The sequence below is a fragment of the Coccinella septempunctata genome, chromosome 1 (genome assembly GCF_907165205.1).
Source record: "Coccinella septempunctata chromosome 1, icCocSept1.1, whole genome shotgun sequence".
In the NCBI taxonomy this organism is placed as follows: domain Eukaryota; kingdom Metazoa; phylum Arthropoda; class Insecta; order Coleoptera; family Coccinellidae; genus Coccinella; species Coccinella septempunctata.
The window spans coordinates 61,022,608-61,041,103 of record NC_058189.1 but is presented as its reverse complement, the minus strand read 5'-3'; the positions used below and the strand labels follow the sequence as shown (position 1 = coordinate 61,041,103).

The following is an 18,496-nucleotide window of genomic DNA, read 5'->3' as shown; positions in this document are numbered from 1 at the left end:
GCGGAACGCTCCCAAATGAATCTCTTGTTGATTTGAGAAGAGCACGATCGAGGTTTACGAACTGCACTTTACGACCGATAGTTGCAATGTTCTGGGAGAGGTCAGCGATGACGCAGGCAGCCAGACCGCGGAGACCCATAAAATAGGACGACGGGAAATGGGGCGCGCTGGAAAGTCGAACGTTCCTAGGTTCCTAGGGAAATTTGCGCCTAGTCGAATTCCGTGCAGTTCGGGAAACGTTCCGGAATAATTGCTGCGAAAAATGTTCCACCTGCGGAAACGTTCCAGGGTGGATGGTTATTCATTCTTCATCGGCAGTTCGAATGAGTTTCTGCCGTATACTATGTAGGGTGTATTTGAAAGTGAGGCTTTTTTTTTCCAAAAGAAGGTAGAACTGGTCAAAATGAAGCATTTCACCAAAAATCACCTTTACAAAACTTTCAAAGTGACGAAGTTGAAAAAAAAATTGAAAGTGATTACTGAAATAGATCCTAATACGATCCTAGACCGTTTTTTAGCTGAATTTTCGCAAAGCAGTGGAAAAAACTTATCTCCTGATTCGACCATGTGGTTTCGTTTAGGATATTGGCTCGTTCGATATTTACGTGGTAGTGAAGATGGAAACTCAGTACTGCTGAATTGTTCTCATTATTTTTTATTAACTTACACGATTTCATGAAATGGCTCATCTCGATACCAACTGACAGAAGAGACACAAGGACACAAGTGTAAAAAATAGAATAATACTTCAAAATCTCAATACATTTCTTCTGAATTATTCACGAATTTTTTCACTATGGATGTCGCAATCTTCTTGATCGAACATTCCAACAATCGTCGTAAAAATGGGATGAAATGGGGAAACATTATAGCACTTTTTCAACATAAATAACATAAGCACTTTCAAGAAACTGCCTCGAATTTCTATATTTTTTTTTCACCCTACATTACACGATACAACAATTATGATTCTCTCAAAAGTGACCTGATGCATCTAATCCGATGAACTTGTTACTGAACCATTCATTGTCCGGCCATATGTTTTGTTTCGTTTTTGCTATACCGGAGTCACCTTCCACAGTCCCGTACTTGAAATTCAATGAAATTTTGTCGAACTTCTAGGGGTTGTATCTCAGCCATCTTGGGTATTTCATATAGACAATTTTTGGTTAAACGACTTATTTTGATGACTTCTACCTTCTGTCAAGAAAAAGCCTCATCTTTGAAAACACCCTGTATACTACAGCCATTTGGTGCTTAAAAAATGGGTTATCTGGAAAGCTCCAGTTTTGAGTAATTCTATACAGGGTGTCTCATTCAAAAGTGTCCACCTTCAATAACTCAATTCAATTCAATGAATCAGAATTTGTGAAAACACTCGGATAGGTTGATTTTTGATGGCAGGGGTATATGTTTCTTCTTGTTTCTTCTAGCAACTCCCTGAAGAGGGTTGCAACCCCATCAGGAATTTGAATAAGGAAAGTGGGCAGTTTTGTAACACAAACGTATTTATGCATGGATTCAAATTTGTATGAACCTGCAGTTTGTGTTCCTATTAAGTGAACATTCACAAAGTTGCAAGGTGTTTTTTATGGAATTATGGTACCGATAAGACTAAATGAAACAGAGATGTTCTAATTTATCGTATAATCTCCATTGAAATAAAAAAAGGAACAAGCTTTGTATCTCAGATCATGTCGCTCTGTCATCAAAAATCGACCTGTCTGAAGTTTTCAAAATTCCGATTCGTAGTTGAGTTATTGACGGTGGACACTTTTGAATGAGACAAACTGTAGATTTCGTTGAACTCTGCCACCTTGCAGCAGGTTTTCAACTATATTTAGGCATCTGCTACTCATTTTACCATAAAGGTTATAAATAACCTTAAATTCAAGTTCACTTTGACATTGAATATTACGATGTAATTTTATCTTTATGTGTTGAGTTGAGAATAGTGTACCTATACATCGTTTTGAAGATGTCAAGCTGTTAGCTGCTACGAAACTATTAAAACTATTGGGAAGATTTTTTCGTTTCATTCAAGATATGCAGGGTGAGTCTTTGACTCGCAAAAATAATTCACAGCAGATGCTTGAGGTCAAAACAAACACTTTTTTTCCAACACTATATTTTCCGAATCGGCTCGATTTAAAAGATACAGGCTGTTGAAAACCTAAAAGAACATTTTTATTTTTAGTTCTCACAAACGGTTTTATCGAATAAAATGAATTTTGGCATATAGTTTTTCATCTATTTGATGAATCTTTTTCGAACACAAGATATCACCCACGTCTTCCAGTTTTCTCATTATGACCATTACGTACCATAAAAATACCAAAAATTCGAAGAACCCAACTCTTGAAACTAAGTTGGATGCGATCTAATGAATATTTGAACGTTTTTTAAATGCAAGTATTCTTCATATTTTCTCGTATGATGCGCAGTTTTCGAGTAATTTGATGTTCAAAAATGGAAATATCTTTGATATTCAGAAAATTGGGTAATTTGGCTGAATGCAACTTTGTTTTAAAGATCCACAGATGTGTAGTGTCATAAATTTAGCTTGTTATTCTGAAAGGGCTTTCTCCAGGGGTGGCACATCTCATTATGAAAACTAAAATTGGCTACTTCTTTTTATCAGGACCGAATGAGAAAAAATGATATAAAAAAAAGTTTTCTTTCTGACCTCAAAAATCTACTGTTAAAATATTTGTACGGGTTGAAGTTTTCATCTTCAGGTTGATATTTCGATAGGGAAATACACGCAGCGGCTCAAAAAACTCATTAAGAAGGCTGGATCGGTTGAATCTAGCTGATATTATTCTCATCTCATGTAATCGGTTTCTGCAAACGAAATCAGCGTTTTTTCGCTCTTTGAACGCGGGGATAAGGTACCTTCAACATTCACGCGAATAATTTTTTGTGAACGGTTCATTTTCTTGGGGGAAAAGATCCCTGCTCAGATCGCTGACAAAATCCATTTCTTCAGCGTTGGCATCTTCAATCTAATTTTCAATTTCCAGCGAAAGCTTCAGGGTAGAATAAAATCACAAAAAGACATTCGTGGACCATTCTCAGATTCCATACGATCAAGAACTATGTGTTTCGCAGTTTCACAAGGTTAAATATTAGAATGATTTTCGTGCCAAATCGCATTCAATAAAATCAATCACTTCATCCGATGATTGAAACTCAGGTTGAAGTATCTTCTTTTATATCTTTATATTATAGATATAAAATGATAAGCGTTCAGTTCTACAGTCTAAGATGAGCATCTGTATAGACCATTTCGGTTCAGCTTACTCTCACAGGATTGCTTATTTGCGCACAAGTGCTGGTTAGGTGCATGTTTTCGAGTGGTTTTTAGAAATGCTCATCAATTTTCTGAGAAAATGGTCAGTGAACAATATCATTTGTCATGTTCAGCTGTGATATGAAAATGCGGTTTGATGTATGATAGAAAACTGTTCAAGTGTCTATTGCTTGCAGAATAAAAGAACCTGTTTTTATCCTAGGCACCTAACTAGCGCATTCGCCATATTGCTTCGATAAATTTTCCAAACTATTCAGTGGAAACTGAGATTTCTCTAGCGAGTACTAGATCACGTAATTCCTCAGTGGTGAATAGGATGCATGTGAAAAATAATTCTCAAAATAATAAAATTCAACCCTTCATTTTATATTAGGTGACACAGAGTGCATATTTTTAATTCACCACAATAATTCCAAAAGATATAAAGCGAATTCCACAAATGGACCAATGGAATTCGTTATCATAGAAATGCCATTAGTTGAATTACCGTGCATTGAGTGCTTCCTATAAACACAGTGCAATAATTTTAAAATATTCTGTTTCTAACTATTCGTTTCAATGAAATCGTATTTATATATTTATGTCCAGTATGAGTGAACTATTGCTATGCTTATTTTGGAAAATTCTTCGAACGCCAACCGACTATCGAGAATAACGAATAAATATGATATAATGTGAAGGAATCACTTGATCTGATTTTACTATTTCAGACGAGAAAAGAAAATTTTCAACATTGGTGGCCTGTAATACTTCATATATTAGGTGGTTGTCTAGCACAAAGTTCAGAAGCAGAACATCAATTTTCAAAATTCCCTAGCTTACTATGAATTTTCTGGGCTCTCTTTATTATGTAAACCATGTAACACATCATAGAAGAATCTATTTTCAAAAGCAGATTTCAAAACCTTATTCAACTTATGGAGGAATTCAGTTGAGCACTCGTTATCACTCGGATAACGGAGTTGCATATTGCATTCGTAGTTGTTTCAATTTTGTATTTGCATTACGTATATAATATTCAGGAGAAATTGGGTAGTACCAAATTCCCAAATGGTCCAGTAGGGATGCTACAGATTCACTCTGATTCAATGCATGATATCGAGCGCTCTGTTTTCCATGTCACCCAGTATATGTCGAATATCGCAGCGTCTCGTACCGTCATTGAGGCTGCAAGATGACAAGAAGCGGGAACAGAGCACCGGGTAAAAAAACTCGTACCATGTCATTGAGCTCCTTTTTTGTCGGCCGTCTACGCCGTCTGCGGCCGTTAACCTCCGTAGTCAAAATAAGAAAAAAACACATAATGGACCAGACGCTAGACTAACAGTCAATAATAGTATGCTGTACCAACTATCTACCTGGCAGACGCAAGATGATGATACCGCGACCGAGCTCGGTACCACCACGCCCGTAAGCGGAGCTATTCGTATTCAGGGCCGGTACCTTCGAGTACCCGTCTCGTCAGGAGCGGGGTTGCCAGATCCGCGTATTTTATCTCCAGTTGAGGATATTTTTCTTTCGATGAGCTTACGTTTTTTTTGATCCTACTGACGATCTTTTCAATCTGCGTCGCCTGATACCTTTGCATGCCTCCATATACAGGATGTTTAGATGCGACTAAAATGCAGGACGTGATTCCTTATCCGAAAACATTGAAACTTCGGTCAGAAACATACGAGGTCAAATATTCACATATGATTGGGACTATTTTTCACGTTTTCGTTGATGATGAAAAACTATTAACATATAGAAAATTTTGTCACTTGCTCGTCTTATCAAGACTTGAATAGTACAGGGTGGGCAAAATTCGTTGTCTAGTGAGAGATCTCGAGAACTATAGGAGTTCGAAGAAAACGAATGACACATTCTCAAGCTCGTTTTTCCTAACTAATACAAATCTGAAAACAGAACCGGCCTGTCATTTCTAGATCTTGAGTTATAAACAAAAATTGAGATTTTGACGATTTCGAAAAATTCTCATAACTTTTTTTCTCTCAAGTTACAGATCCGAAACTTGAACCTTTTCAGTCAATTTTATACGTAAATTCTACTGATGAAAGGTTTTTTTCCAATTCAAAAATAACAAATTCAATAAAAGTTTGCATTTAAAAGAACGAAAGTTCGCCTAATGATTCGAAATGAAAAAATATTTTGAGCTCGTCAGTGGATTCTTCGTGAAAAAGTACGTTCAAAGACAAAAAAGTTATGAAACCTTTTCGAATTGGTGAAAATCTCATTTTTTTGCTAATAACTAAAAATCGTAGGAGGCTACAGTTTTGACCTTTCTTTGTTTCTCTGGAAAAGAGCCCAGAAATGTGTCATCCGTTTTCTTCTAGCTTCTATAGGACTCCAGATTCCCTCAGTAGTCAACGAATTTTGCCCACCCTGTACTCTGATGCTTGGAGCTCAACATCCCAACATTCATTGCACTTCTGGAATTTCACTCAGAGGACAGTAATATGACTTATTGACTGCACAACTGCAACAACCAGTCTACTACAGTTAGAAAATAGAAGAAAATCTTCAGACTTCCTGTTCTATATATTGGGTGTTTCAAAAACATAGTGAACAAATTCAGGATATTGAGTAATTTAGAGTCGAAAAGCTCCTTAAAGCACATCGTGCACATCCTCATGCTATTCACGCTTCCAGCTGATATGCGACCACATACATTCTGTGGACCAACTAAGTAGGTTGTCCTTGCACTGGGCTGGTTAACAAAAAAAAAACATAAATACAGGGTGAATCTTTGACTCGTACAAATATTTCAACAGTAAATTCTTGACGTCAAAAGAAACACTTTTATTCTATACCATTTTTTCCGATTACGCCCTGATAAAAAGATATAGCCAAGCGGAGAAACCAAATTCCTTTCAGAACAACAAGCTGAATCTATAACATTACACATCTGTGGATCTTTTGAACAGATTTGCATTCAGCCAAAGTACCCAATTTTCCTAATATCAGTGATATTTTTCTTCAAATTTTTATATAGTATATAATACGTAACGGTCATAATAGCCTGTATCTTTCAAACCGAGCCGATTCGGAAAAAATAGTATTGGAAAGAAGTCTTTCTTTTGACCTCAAGAATCTACTGTTAAAATATTTATCAAAGACTCCCATGCACTTTGTGAAAATCATTAGGCGAGTTGGCCTTGGTCAACGTATCCCAGTCACTCTGCTGAAGTGCATATCATCCAGCAACTTCGGTAGCCGCTGTTTTTGCAAACCTATAAAAACAGCAAAAGCGAAGTGGTGCATCATAAACATACCGTAATACGATTGTTCTGAGCTGATGCTGCAAATTGCAATATGCGAGCACTCAGACCAATTTATTGTTAATCAACGAAAAAGATATACCATCAAATTCCACTCTCGTTGAATATTGCGATAATAGGTTTATGCATCTTACTGATCTACGTTGTTGCCAGTCCCTGAAAATTTACGATAAGCCACACGTTGCTGATCAGTATGAATTTTTTTATGAGGATTGGAAACTTCGCCTGGCAACGTCGCATGGGAGCCGGCCTCCTAGATGTACACAAGGAGATTGCGGATGAGACCCGCGTCTCGTGAGATGCGATGGCATTGTACTGTAAAATATGCAACCCACTCCTAGAACGAAACTAGACTGACAAGGCTGCTGGCTAGTATAGATGAAACTAGACGTAGACAATAACCAGTCACTCTCGCCTAGCAACACCCGGTGGACGAGCTGCGGTCTATCACCGAAGAATGGACTACGATATTCGTTATTCTGGACGGAAATCGACGATTCCACACTGTAGACTTGGGAGAGCATACATCTAGTATGCATGGTATCCCAAATTGCTCGATTTTGGCGGTTTCTGGTATTTTTAGTCGAGATAAGTGAAAACGTTGAAAGGAGTCCTGAGCTCGAGAGTCCATAAGTGGAAACTGCTTCGTGATATACGAGGATATATTGAAAAATTCTTAGCCTACTATAGAATCAAACAAAATTTAAACATAAAAAAATTACTCAACATATTCTCCTCTTAATTGGATGCATTTATTACAGTGAACCTGCAAGGTCTCTAGACCTTTCAAAAAAAATGTTTCTTCTTGCTCTGTGAACCAGACCTCCACAGCTGTTATTACCTCCTCGTTGGAAGAAAGTTTACGACTTTTAAAGTTTTTTTTCAGTTGGGGAAAGAGATGATAGTCAGATGGAGCCAAATCTGGTGAATAAGGGGGGTGTTTTAGTAATTCAAACCCTAAATCACGAATTTTTTGCATGGCAAGCATGAGATTTGTGTCCAGGGGCAAAAGCAAAACACCTTTGGATAGCTTTCTGCGGTTATTGTTCTACACTTATCAAAAAAATCAATCATGATTACTTAACGGCAATCCCCAAAAACTGTAAAAAGAACTTTTCCAGCAGATCTTTGGACAGGAAACTTCTTAGGTCTTGGAGAACCAGAGTGTCGCCATTCCATCAATTGTTGCTTTGTTTCTGAATCGTAGAAATGTACCCAAGTCCCATCCATAGTAACAATTCGGTTTGAGAAGTCTACATCGTTTTCAAATCGAGCACAGATCGAACACGATGCTTCTACCCTTGCACGCTTCTGGTCAACATTCAAACATTTGGGGATCCATCTTGGAGCCATTTTTCTCATTTCCAAATTGACGTGAACTATATGATGAACGCGTTTGTATGAAATATTCAATGCTTCAGATATCCGTTTTAGCCCAATTCGACGGTCTGTTAAAATCATGTCATGAACTCCATCGATATTTTCGGGGACTGACACAGAAACTGATCTTCCCGATCAGTTATTTTACCTCTTTTGAAGCTTGCAGTCCAATTTTTCACGGTCGCATACGAAGGACATTGATCACCAAGGGTGTTAAGCATATCTTCGTAAATGAAAAAATGCTATTTTTAGTTCTATATCACAAAGAGTTTCATCGAAGTTTTTCATTTATTTAAGAATATTTTTCGAACACAAGATATCACCCTAGTCTTTCAGTTTTCTCATTATGATCATTACATACCTTAAAAATACCAAAAATTCAAAGAACCGAACTCTCGAATTCAAGTTTGATGCTATCTAATGAGTATTTGAACGTTTTGTAAAATAAAAGTATTCTTATTTTCGAGTAATTTGATTCAAAAATCAGAAAGTATCTGTTAAATTTTAAAAAAATTGTGTACCTACCTACTTGGCTGAATACAACACTGCTTAAAAGATCCACAGATGTGCAGTGTCACAGAATAAGCTAGTTATTCTGAAGGTTATTCTGTTCTTCCAGGAGTGAAACAGCTCATTATAAAATCTTAAAATGGCTATACATATATCTTTTCATCGAATCGAAAAAAATGCTACTGACAAAGACTGTCTTTTGACCTCAAAAATCTACTGTTAAAATATTTGTTCGAGTCAAAAACTCACCTTGTTTATATGTTATTTTAGTAATCCCTGCTTGTATGCAACTCCCTTAAGATAGCACCTGGGGAAATTTTTCTAGACGCTAGAAAACTGACATTCTATGAAGGCACCATGACCTCGTCTCTACTCAAAATCATTGGATTTTCCTCACTTCTTTTAGAGGTTTGCCGTTATGGGAGTTCGGAGCGAAAAAATTGTTCCCCCTCTAATCAGAAATTGACGGGTCCGAGCGATTTTTCACATTTCCATTTTGAAGCCAGAAAATCGAGGTGTTGAGTTTTCGTTGGACCACACTGTATTATTTGGTCTATTATTAGTCTCGACTCTCGACTTTTCACATATGTACATATTTCCAATTTGGAAACTGAAGATATAAGCTGAGCATTACTTCCGATCACAAAATTTAGTAGCCTACTTGACGACGAAATTTTCTGAACGCTTCCACCCAGCATATTCCTTCAATTAAAGACGCCAAGATTGCCCACTCAATTTCGACGAATCCCCTCGATGGACGACAGATCGATCCGTGTGGCTAAAAACTCATTACGAGATCTAATTTATTCCCGGTTCCAATCCCATAAGAAACCCGAATTCTTTTTCCGAATCGTTCCGGACCGTAATAGACGTCACTTCCACGGTCATTATTCCCCCCCAATCGCACACCATCGAATGGCGTGACCATAGAATCTAATGTCACACGGGGAATCGAATCGTAAAGAGCAGACGTCAATTAAATAACGATTTAACCAGTCTAGTAAAGTAATTTACGGTCATTGAAAATGTATTCGATATTTTCGGTCGTCTAAAACGTACGAAGGAAAAATGATTTTTTTTTCTCTTTCGTTGACGTGAAAGCCTTCCATCGTGGAAGCGCGGCTTAAGGAGCGAAACTGCCCGAATGGCGATGGTGAAACATGATACTCTTCCTACATAATCGTTGTTCAGTATGGCTCATTATAAATTACTGAAACGAATAGCTGAACGAGTAGAAATTTCTGTCCGATAGTCATCTACAATATCTACCTACAACGCGCTACACTGTCTGATGGTTGGAATGATGGAGGAAACGAAATGTGTTGTGTGCTGAGATGAGGATGACAAGTTGAGCAATTTCCTTATCGGCCATTTGTGAAATTTCCAATTCCTGATGCCGTTTTTCGCCGTCTTTTAACAAAACTGCTATTACAGTAGGGGAGCCCTTGATGCTAAATCGGCAGGCGTCGTGGAGACTTAGTGTCATGTTAATCTGACAATTTGCGTGGTGGGGCTGGCCGTACGGAAGAGTTGAAAATGGTAAAAAAATTATGATTTTCAGAGTCTATGCTGATTGGACACAAAGGAAGCTACTTTCAAGAATATGATAGTTCGGATGTGAAGGTCACAGCGGTCTTTTGAAAATGCAAAAAAAATCGTTATCTGTACATACCCGAGCGTGTCAGATTTTCATACAGATGGTTAATCTCGGTGTTGCAGACGTGTTGACCCATTAATCTATAACTAATCAGATGGGATTTTTTCAATCTGACAGTTTGAAGATGAAAACGAGGTATTGTTTTTCAATATCTCTCTTCCTGTTACTCTAATCGTTTTTGTTTTCATTATGGAAGTTGTAGATGATGAAATTCTTCATAACTTTTGTCTGAAACAATTTTTCATACGGTTGACCGTTTTTGAGCTAGAGGGTGACGTCTGCGGGAAGCTTAGCCATACATACGAAAGGACAAGGTCAATTTAAAATTCCAGTCTAATGTAGATTCATCGCCATACATCTCAAAAACGTTTGTACGTAGACAAAATTGCTTCGGACGAAATTTGTAGAAAATTTCATGCTCTACAACTTTTATAATGAACGAGAAAACAATTTTAAGCCCAGGAGAGGAGTTAATTGAAAAAAATACTGATTTTTGCGACCTTTATGACCAATTCTTATTTTTTCGGCTTTCTGAAACTGTCAGATAATTTTTTTTCCGTTATTCATAAATCGTTAGCTTCAAAATGAGAAAAGATCCACTGAGTTCGAGAATGTACACGTGATATTTTTTTTTGCGCCCTCCCACACATTTTCGTTTCAAATACAACTTTCCTCTTTTTAAGTAGAGCATCTCCTGAAATTATTTGGAACTTTACAAAGTGTTTCGTTTCTTCTGCACAGCTATCAACTTCGTTATTTTAAATGGGAGACCCCATGTAATTTTACATTTTTGAATTCCTTTCTAAATTTGAATATAAGTTTGATGACACAACTATGTCGTAATTCTCAACGGTTTTCGAGAAATTTGACTTTTCATTAATATTTTGACAGGTTGAGATACTTACATAAAGGACTATAGCTCCGTCCCTATTCTATGTAATCGATTCAAATTTGGACTGTGTCTAGTCAATAAATGGTACACAAAAAATTCACTTTATAAATAACCATATATTGAGTGGCCACGAAAACGTAGATCCATTATCAAAACAGAAATTCATCAAAATCTTCATTTTTTTAAATGGCAACCCATTTTTTTTGTCTGTTCATTATTTGAACATTTTTTGTTCGCTTTTAGTTGTTTTAAATAATGAACAGAAAAAAAAATGGGTTGTCATTCAAAAAAATTCAAATTTCGATGAAATTCTGTTTTGATAATGGATCTACGTTTTCGTGGACCCTGTATATAATATGGTTATTTACAAAAAAAAATTCAGTTCATCATTTATTGACTAGACACAGTCCAAATTTGAATCAATTACATAGTATAGGGACGGAGCTAGTCTTTTATGTCAGTACCTCAAACTGTCAAAATATTAATAAAAAGTCAAATTTCTCGAAAACCGTTGAGAATTCAGACATAGTTGTGTTATCAAACTTATATTCAAATTTAACAAAGAATTCAAAAATGTAAAAATATTAATATATGGTGTTCCATTTAAAATAACGAAGTTGATAGCTGTGCAGAAGAAACGAAACACTTTGTATAGTTCTAAATAATTTTATGGGATGCTCTACTTAAAAAGAGAAAAGTTTTATTTCAAACTCTTTTTTGTAAAGTTAATAGAATCATAGTAATCGACCGCTGCCCCATGGCGCGGATAACCTGTAATTGCCCAAATATATCTTAATCTGACACGCTCGAGTATGTACAATGATTTTTTTTTACTATTCTGACAGGCTGCCTCAATTATGCGATATGCTGTTTTTGTGAAGTGGTCAGATCGTTCATTGCGATGTACCAATCTGTCTACGTTATAAATATTGGATATCCAATTAAAACGACACCCTGTATGGAGACAAAAAAACCTGGAGGGTCGTATATCTGGTCGAAACACCCTTTCAGTCAGAGAGCAAAATGGCCAAAATTTATAAATCTGCATATTGAAGGGATTTTCAAGGTCCAAATTGTTCTTCGAATCAATTCGACAAAGCATTGACTAATTTATTATTCGATTATCTTCTCGTTTCCTTCTTCTTTCTCTCTTGTTCCAAATGAGGCGAAATCGATCTTTTTTATTGGAGAAATATACTGCATTTTGCTTATACTCATCTATAAGGTAGACTGACAGAATCAATTTCACACAAGATTCTGATAAGAGGCACGCTCGTAACATTTTGAATGAATGTTTATACAAAAAAAAAATTATCTCTTGAGAAATTTTCATGGCTTATCTCTTCCTCAGTGTTTTTATCACAGATCCTCGTACGGAATCATCGTGACGTCCCTCGTCTAAACGGTGATATCATTGCCATCGCAAAAAAACCGAAGGCGCCAGCACGGGCAGAATATTCTAAGTCGCAACCTGTTAACGATAGGTCTGGCGCGAAAGGTTGATGGACCTTTAAATCAACTCGGAATATAACCTTGTATTGCATAATATTTTACTTCTAAATCATTCCAGGCCTTTGTGCTATTCGGACCACGCGAAAGCCAACGGAATATGTTAACCTTTCCCGCTCGGAGGCTGTTTGTCCTTCTTCGAGAAAGACCCGGGCCGTACGTATAACCGCCACATGGGCGTGCACTCGCCCATTTCCGATTTCGAATTCCGGGCGCACAGCTTCGTGCGCTTTAATTTTTTATGTAAAGATGATAGAAAACTCATGTATACTCCATTCACTTTTATTTTACCACTCGGTTGGTCATGGAAATTTGACACATTTCACTCTGTATAGTACGAAAATGTTGGGTTATGACGCTTGTCAAAACATTTTTGGGTTTTAAATCAACGCTATGTTGCCCGTTCTACGTAAAAGTTATTACGTATTTTAGCACAATGTCGAATCCCTTCGGAAAATAAGCGACGAACATCATTCAAGTTTATACAAACTGATTGAAGGCATACCAAATTCAGTTATTTGTATGGAAAATACAAGAGATCAGTATAATATCATAATATGCACAAGCTTGAGGAGAGTTAATGTTCGTTATCTTCTTCGGCTAAAGTTTGAATACGTTACAACAGTTGTAGATTACAAAAATATTAACCCGAAGATGAAATGCATATGATGCATTGGTTCGGAATGGGTATCTCCCGAAGGAATTAACAGATAATTACAAGAATGTTGAATTCTTCAACAAAAATCATCTTGGATCAACATAAGTAAAAGAAATTAAAGGAATTTTCAAGTCAAGATGAACTTCACCTTTGAACAAAAATTTCACATGAATGAACAAGTAACAGGACAACTGGCGCGTATTTGTGGCTGTTCATCTTAATACATTGATATAATAATAATAATAATGTATTTATTGGTACCTTAAGACATTCACAATGTGTAGGACAAGTCGAATGAAAAATAGAAAAACAATTTTCGGGAATTTATTCTACGATGACTTTAATCGAAAATCCTGTAGTAAACTTTTCGCATTGATTCACTCAAACATAAAATTCTCAAATGCCACCACTTTTTTGGGTCTCCCAGTGGAAGGAAATTCTTTATCATCCTCTTCATTCACAATCTTTCTGATTGTGGAAATATTCAGCTGAAATATAAGTCGTTTAGATTCAGATGAAACATTATAAAAATTCTCTTACATTGAATATGTTCGCTACCGTCTGACGTATTGTGGATTTTAGAATATCAGGGTATAACTATTGGAATGAGCGGACCTGAATTCTAAATAGCACTTCCTGAAACCCCGTCTTCCCTCTTTTTCAATCACTTTCGGCATTTTCGTAATAAAAATTGATATAAATTGTGGCAACGGCGTTATGACATCAACGACATTTCATGAGTACCAAACTTACTCTGTTCTAGTCACAAAAACTTGAGAAAATAATTTCATGGCCAACCGACTGCTCAAATAAATGTGAATGGAGTATACCTACCTATGCTGAAAGATATCCAAATGAGTCTATTTGTGCCTTTTTGGTTTTCGTTGTTTAAGAAGAAATATTCCAACATTTAATTGACTTTTCGTTATAAAAACACACTTTTTGGCTGACGGGCTGGCGCCTTTCTTATACTAATATGTCATCCTCGTAGAATGATTTTTGCATTTTCATCTATCAGCGATTCCTCTTTCTCTCCTTCACAACAATATCCAATATATTCTTCTGTGCCATTCATTTTGGGTGCTAACGTATCACTATTGATGGTATTTAATAATGAATTATTTCACCTTGTACAGGATTAGTCTTTGACTCGTACAAATATTTCAGTAGTAGATTCTTGAGGTCAAAAGAAACACTTTTTTCCCCTACCATTTTTTTCGAATCTGCTGTGTTTAAAAGAATCAGGCTTAAAGAACCAATTCTCACAAACTGTTTTATCGAATGAAATGAAGAACCACTCATTCAACCTGTATGTACAGGTTATCCGCCAGAAAAGGACTCTATACCTCTTATAAGTCGAATCTATAGGAGCTACAGAAAAAATTTCCAAATGAAATGAATGATTATTCAAAAACTCGCTAATACAATACGACTAACTCATTTGTGTATAGAATGGCAATACAAAGTTACCTTTTTTTAAATGGAACATAATTTATTTTTTTTGACAATCGAATAAAACTTGACAAGACGAACTTGAATATACATACATATATAGTTTAATAGGTCTCAGATTGCCCGTTTCGGATGTATTGATAATTTTCAGCAAAAATGTTCGAATATTCGAAATACTGTAAGTAGGTGATCTTTCTAGCCATCGATTTGCAGTTTTCGTCAAAAACGATTAGGAATATCTAAACTTCAATATCTTTATATAAACATCATCATTTCTCAGAGCTCAAAATCAGCCACATTTCCAGCATTTAATGAACTATTCTCAAAAGTAAGTGCTCTTCCACTATTTTACCTGTCATTTCGATGGAAATTTTGAAGCAAAATTTCAGGATCAGATAGTCCTCGATAAGATCTTCAACATAAGTTATCGCAACACCCCTAATCCCTATTCAAAATCAAGGGGTTGCAGTTACGGGGATGCAAAGATCGGATAAGTTGGTCCCCATCGAATCAGAAATGGACGGGTCAGAGCGTTTTTCCACATTTTCATTTTAAATCTAGGTACATATTAAGTTTTCGTTGGACCATACTGTATGTATTTTGTTAGAGTAGTTGTGAAGATCGATCTATTTCTGGAATTTTCCATATGTACTCGGACATACATCCACTCCATCTAAAAATGAAGTTATAAATAACCCATTCAAACGTAACCCAATACTCCCTCTTCCTCGTGCATCGATAAGTCATCCATTATATCGAGCGTTATATCAACAGGAAACATCTCGCTTCCAAACCGGCCATTCCAACGGATAGGAAGCAAATTCGCATTGCAATAATTCATTCCGAACATTTATGTTAATTTTCCAGTAGGTGCATAAACTATCGGACATAAAACGATAACTCCGTCCGCTGATTTAATAAAAGTACAGCCACGTGTTCGGAACGCTGGCCTAACCCACACCAAGGTAAACTGGTCCCGGTGGCGGGGTTGCCAAGTCCTTAGGACCGAAAATCTTCGATGAAAATTTAAAAATCTGTATTTCTGAAACTTCAAATAGGAGACGAGTATCCCTATTAAGGAAGGAAGAAAAGAGAATATTTTGTTAACAGTAACACTGAACGCAGGAAACTGGAAAACAATTATCTACTTTTTACCTTGTGTAAAGAAGCTTGGGTTTCAAAAGGAAATGTTGCTGGCGTGTGATAGTCAACAAATTGATGTAATATTGGCCCTCCCAGCTAAACGATCTGAATCGGTCGAATTCAGGAATGGAAAATGGATACCTATACTCCATTCACTTTTATTTTAGCAGTCGCTTGACCATGGAAATTTGACACATTTCACTCTGTATAGTACGAAAATGTGGGGTTATGACGCTTGTCAAAACATTTTTGGGTTTTAAATCAATCATGTTGCCCGTTCTACCTAAAAGTTTCTGTTATTACGTATTTTATCACAATACGGAATCTATTGTGGGGAACATAATTGAAGTTTATAGAAACTGATTGAAGGCATACCAAATCCAGTTATTTGCATGGAAAATACAAGAGATCAGTATAATAATAATATAATATGCACTAGCTTGAAGAGAGTTAATGTTGGTTATCTTCTTTGACTAAAGTTTGAATACGTTACATCAGTTGTAGATTTCAAAAATATTAACCCGAAGATGAAATGCATATGACGCAGTGGTTGGGAATGGGTATCTCCCGAAGGAATTAACAGATAATTACAAGAATGTTAAATTCTTCAACAAAAATCAGGTTGCTTCAAAATAAGTAAAAAGAATTAGAGATGAAGATGAATTTCACCTTTGAACAAAAATTTCATATGAATAAACAATCAATAGGACAACTGGCGCGTATTTGTGGAACTGGCGCGTATTTGTGGCTGTTCATCATTGATATAATAATAATAATTAGGTATTTATTGGTACCTTAAGACATTTACAATGTATAGGACAAGTCAAATGAAAAATAGAAAAATCAATTTTCGGGAACTCATTCTACGATGACGTTCATCGAAAATCCTGTAGCAAACTTTTCGCATTAATTCACTCAAACATAAAATTCTCAAATGCCACCACTTTTTTGGGTCTCCCAATAGAAAGAAATTCTTTGTTATCCTCTTCATTCACAATATTTCTGATTGTGGAAATATTCAGCTGAAATATAAGTCGTTTAGATTCAGCAGATGAAACATTATATAAATTCTCTTATATTGAATATGTTCGCTACTATCTGACATTTTGTGGATTTTAGAATATCAGGGTATACCTATTTGAATGAGCGGACCTGAATTCTAAATAGCACTTCCTGAAACCCTGTCTCTTTTTTCAATCACTTTCAGCATTTTCGTAATAGAAATTGATATTAGTTGTGGCAACGGCGTTATGACGTTAACGACATATCATGAGTGCCAACTAGAACTCCGTTCTAGTTACAAAAACTTGAGAAAATTATTTCATGGCCAACCGACTGCTAAAATAAATGTGAATGCAGTATACATAAAATTTTACTTCCTCAACATCATCCTGCTTCCGTATGTGTCAAATGACCAAAGTCTCCCTCAATCTAAAGGAAACTATGCCTCTTTTTATGCTTCGATTGGAAGCAATGTAATTTTCTGAAAAAGTATTGACCTGTCTGGGACATGTGTTTTTCTTTCAACTTCGAGTCTTACATCTTTTAGAAAGATGAAAAGAATGACTTGATCCTTCAAAGGTTCTATATGTCTCTATACAGATCCATTAAGATCTCCACACTTTTCTGCACTTTCGGGAAAATATACCGTCAATTGGCAACTCCGCGTAAAATGGACCGACTTTTCGTCCTCGGAGAAGACCTACAGTAAGTTCGGCAGAGCCACGTTAATCTAGACTTGAGCAGAACAGATTGATGCACTATTGCTCTCGTTCTCTCGCCCCCAATTTGCATATTACACGTTTGATCGAATATTGAATTATGCAGGAGTGTTGCGTATATCTGTGGATTCCTCGTATTTGGCGAATGGAACATCGCTGAGAGACGATAGCTTTTCCCTAGAAGTGAATCTTACTTCGATACACTCTTCATTTTTACCCATTTAGAACCATTTATGAAAGCAGCCCCTATTTCGTATGATCCATTCAAAAGAAGCTCGAAAAATGTTTACAATTCCTTGAAGACTACACGAGACAATGTCATACAGAGAAAATTAGGGAAAGTTTATTTTCACACTGTTTATAAGTACCTCTGTAGCATCTTTCCAATATCCTGCATGCTCGGGTTTGCTCCCTAAGAAACCCTCTGCTAGACCCTAGACCCGAGTTATGGAACCTAACCCAATTTGTTGTTTAGCTATTTTCGTGAAGGCTTTTCCATTTCCATTCCCTTTCAAATGAAATTTCGATATCTTGTAGAGTTATCCTAACTTATACATTTAATTAAACGTCATCGAATGAGTCAGGCCTTAGGTGTTTTCATGGACTTTTCTGTCATTTCGAGGTTAGTAGGCTTTGTTGAATGGTACAGTTAATGTTTTGATAACAATCATGAGAACGATTCGTTATCAAACCTGACAACATACAGACTTCTGATTTTTCACCGAGATATATCAAAGGAACGTCAAAAAACGTCGAAACAAAGCAATTGATCATGAATTTCGATGAATAAAACTTTGAACCAAAACGAAAAGCGGAAACAAATAGAAGGAAACTTTTTTTTTCTACGGGCTTCATTCAGAAATATTGTTTCTTTCTGTGGATTTATGGACCCGGTGTTCAAAATTATCAGAAGAAATATCATCTATTTAAAGATGGAAACTGTGGCACTTTCCAATGCATCAGAATTTGACATTCTGGAG

General features: G+C 36.3%; 1 protein-coding gene across 4 annotated transcripts in view; it reads left to right on the top strand.

Moving 5' to 3' along the window:
* The window catches only part of LOC123309706 (low-density lipoprotein receptor class A domain-containing protein 4-like), a 242,140-nt gene that overhangs the window by 68,424 nt on the left and 155,220 nt on the right, over positions 1-18,496 (top strand). The gene's annotated exons all lie outside the window — the stretch shown is intronic.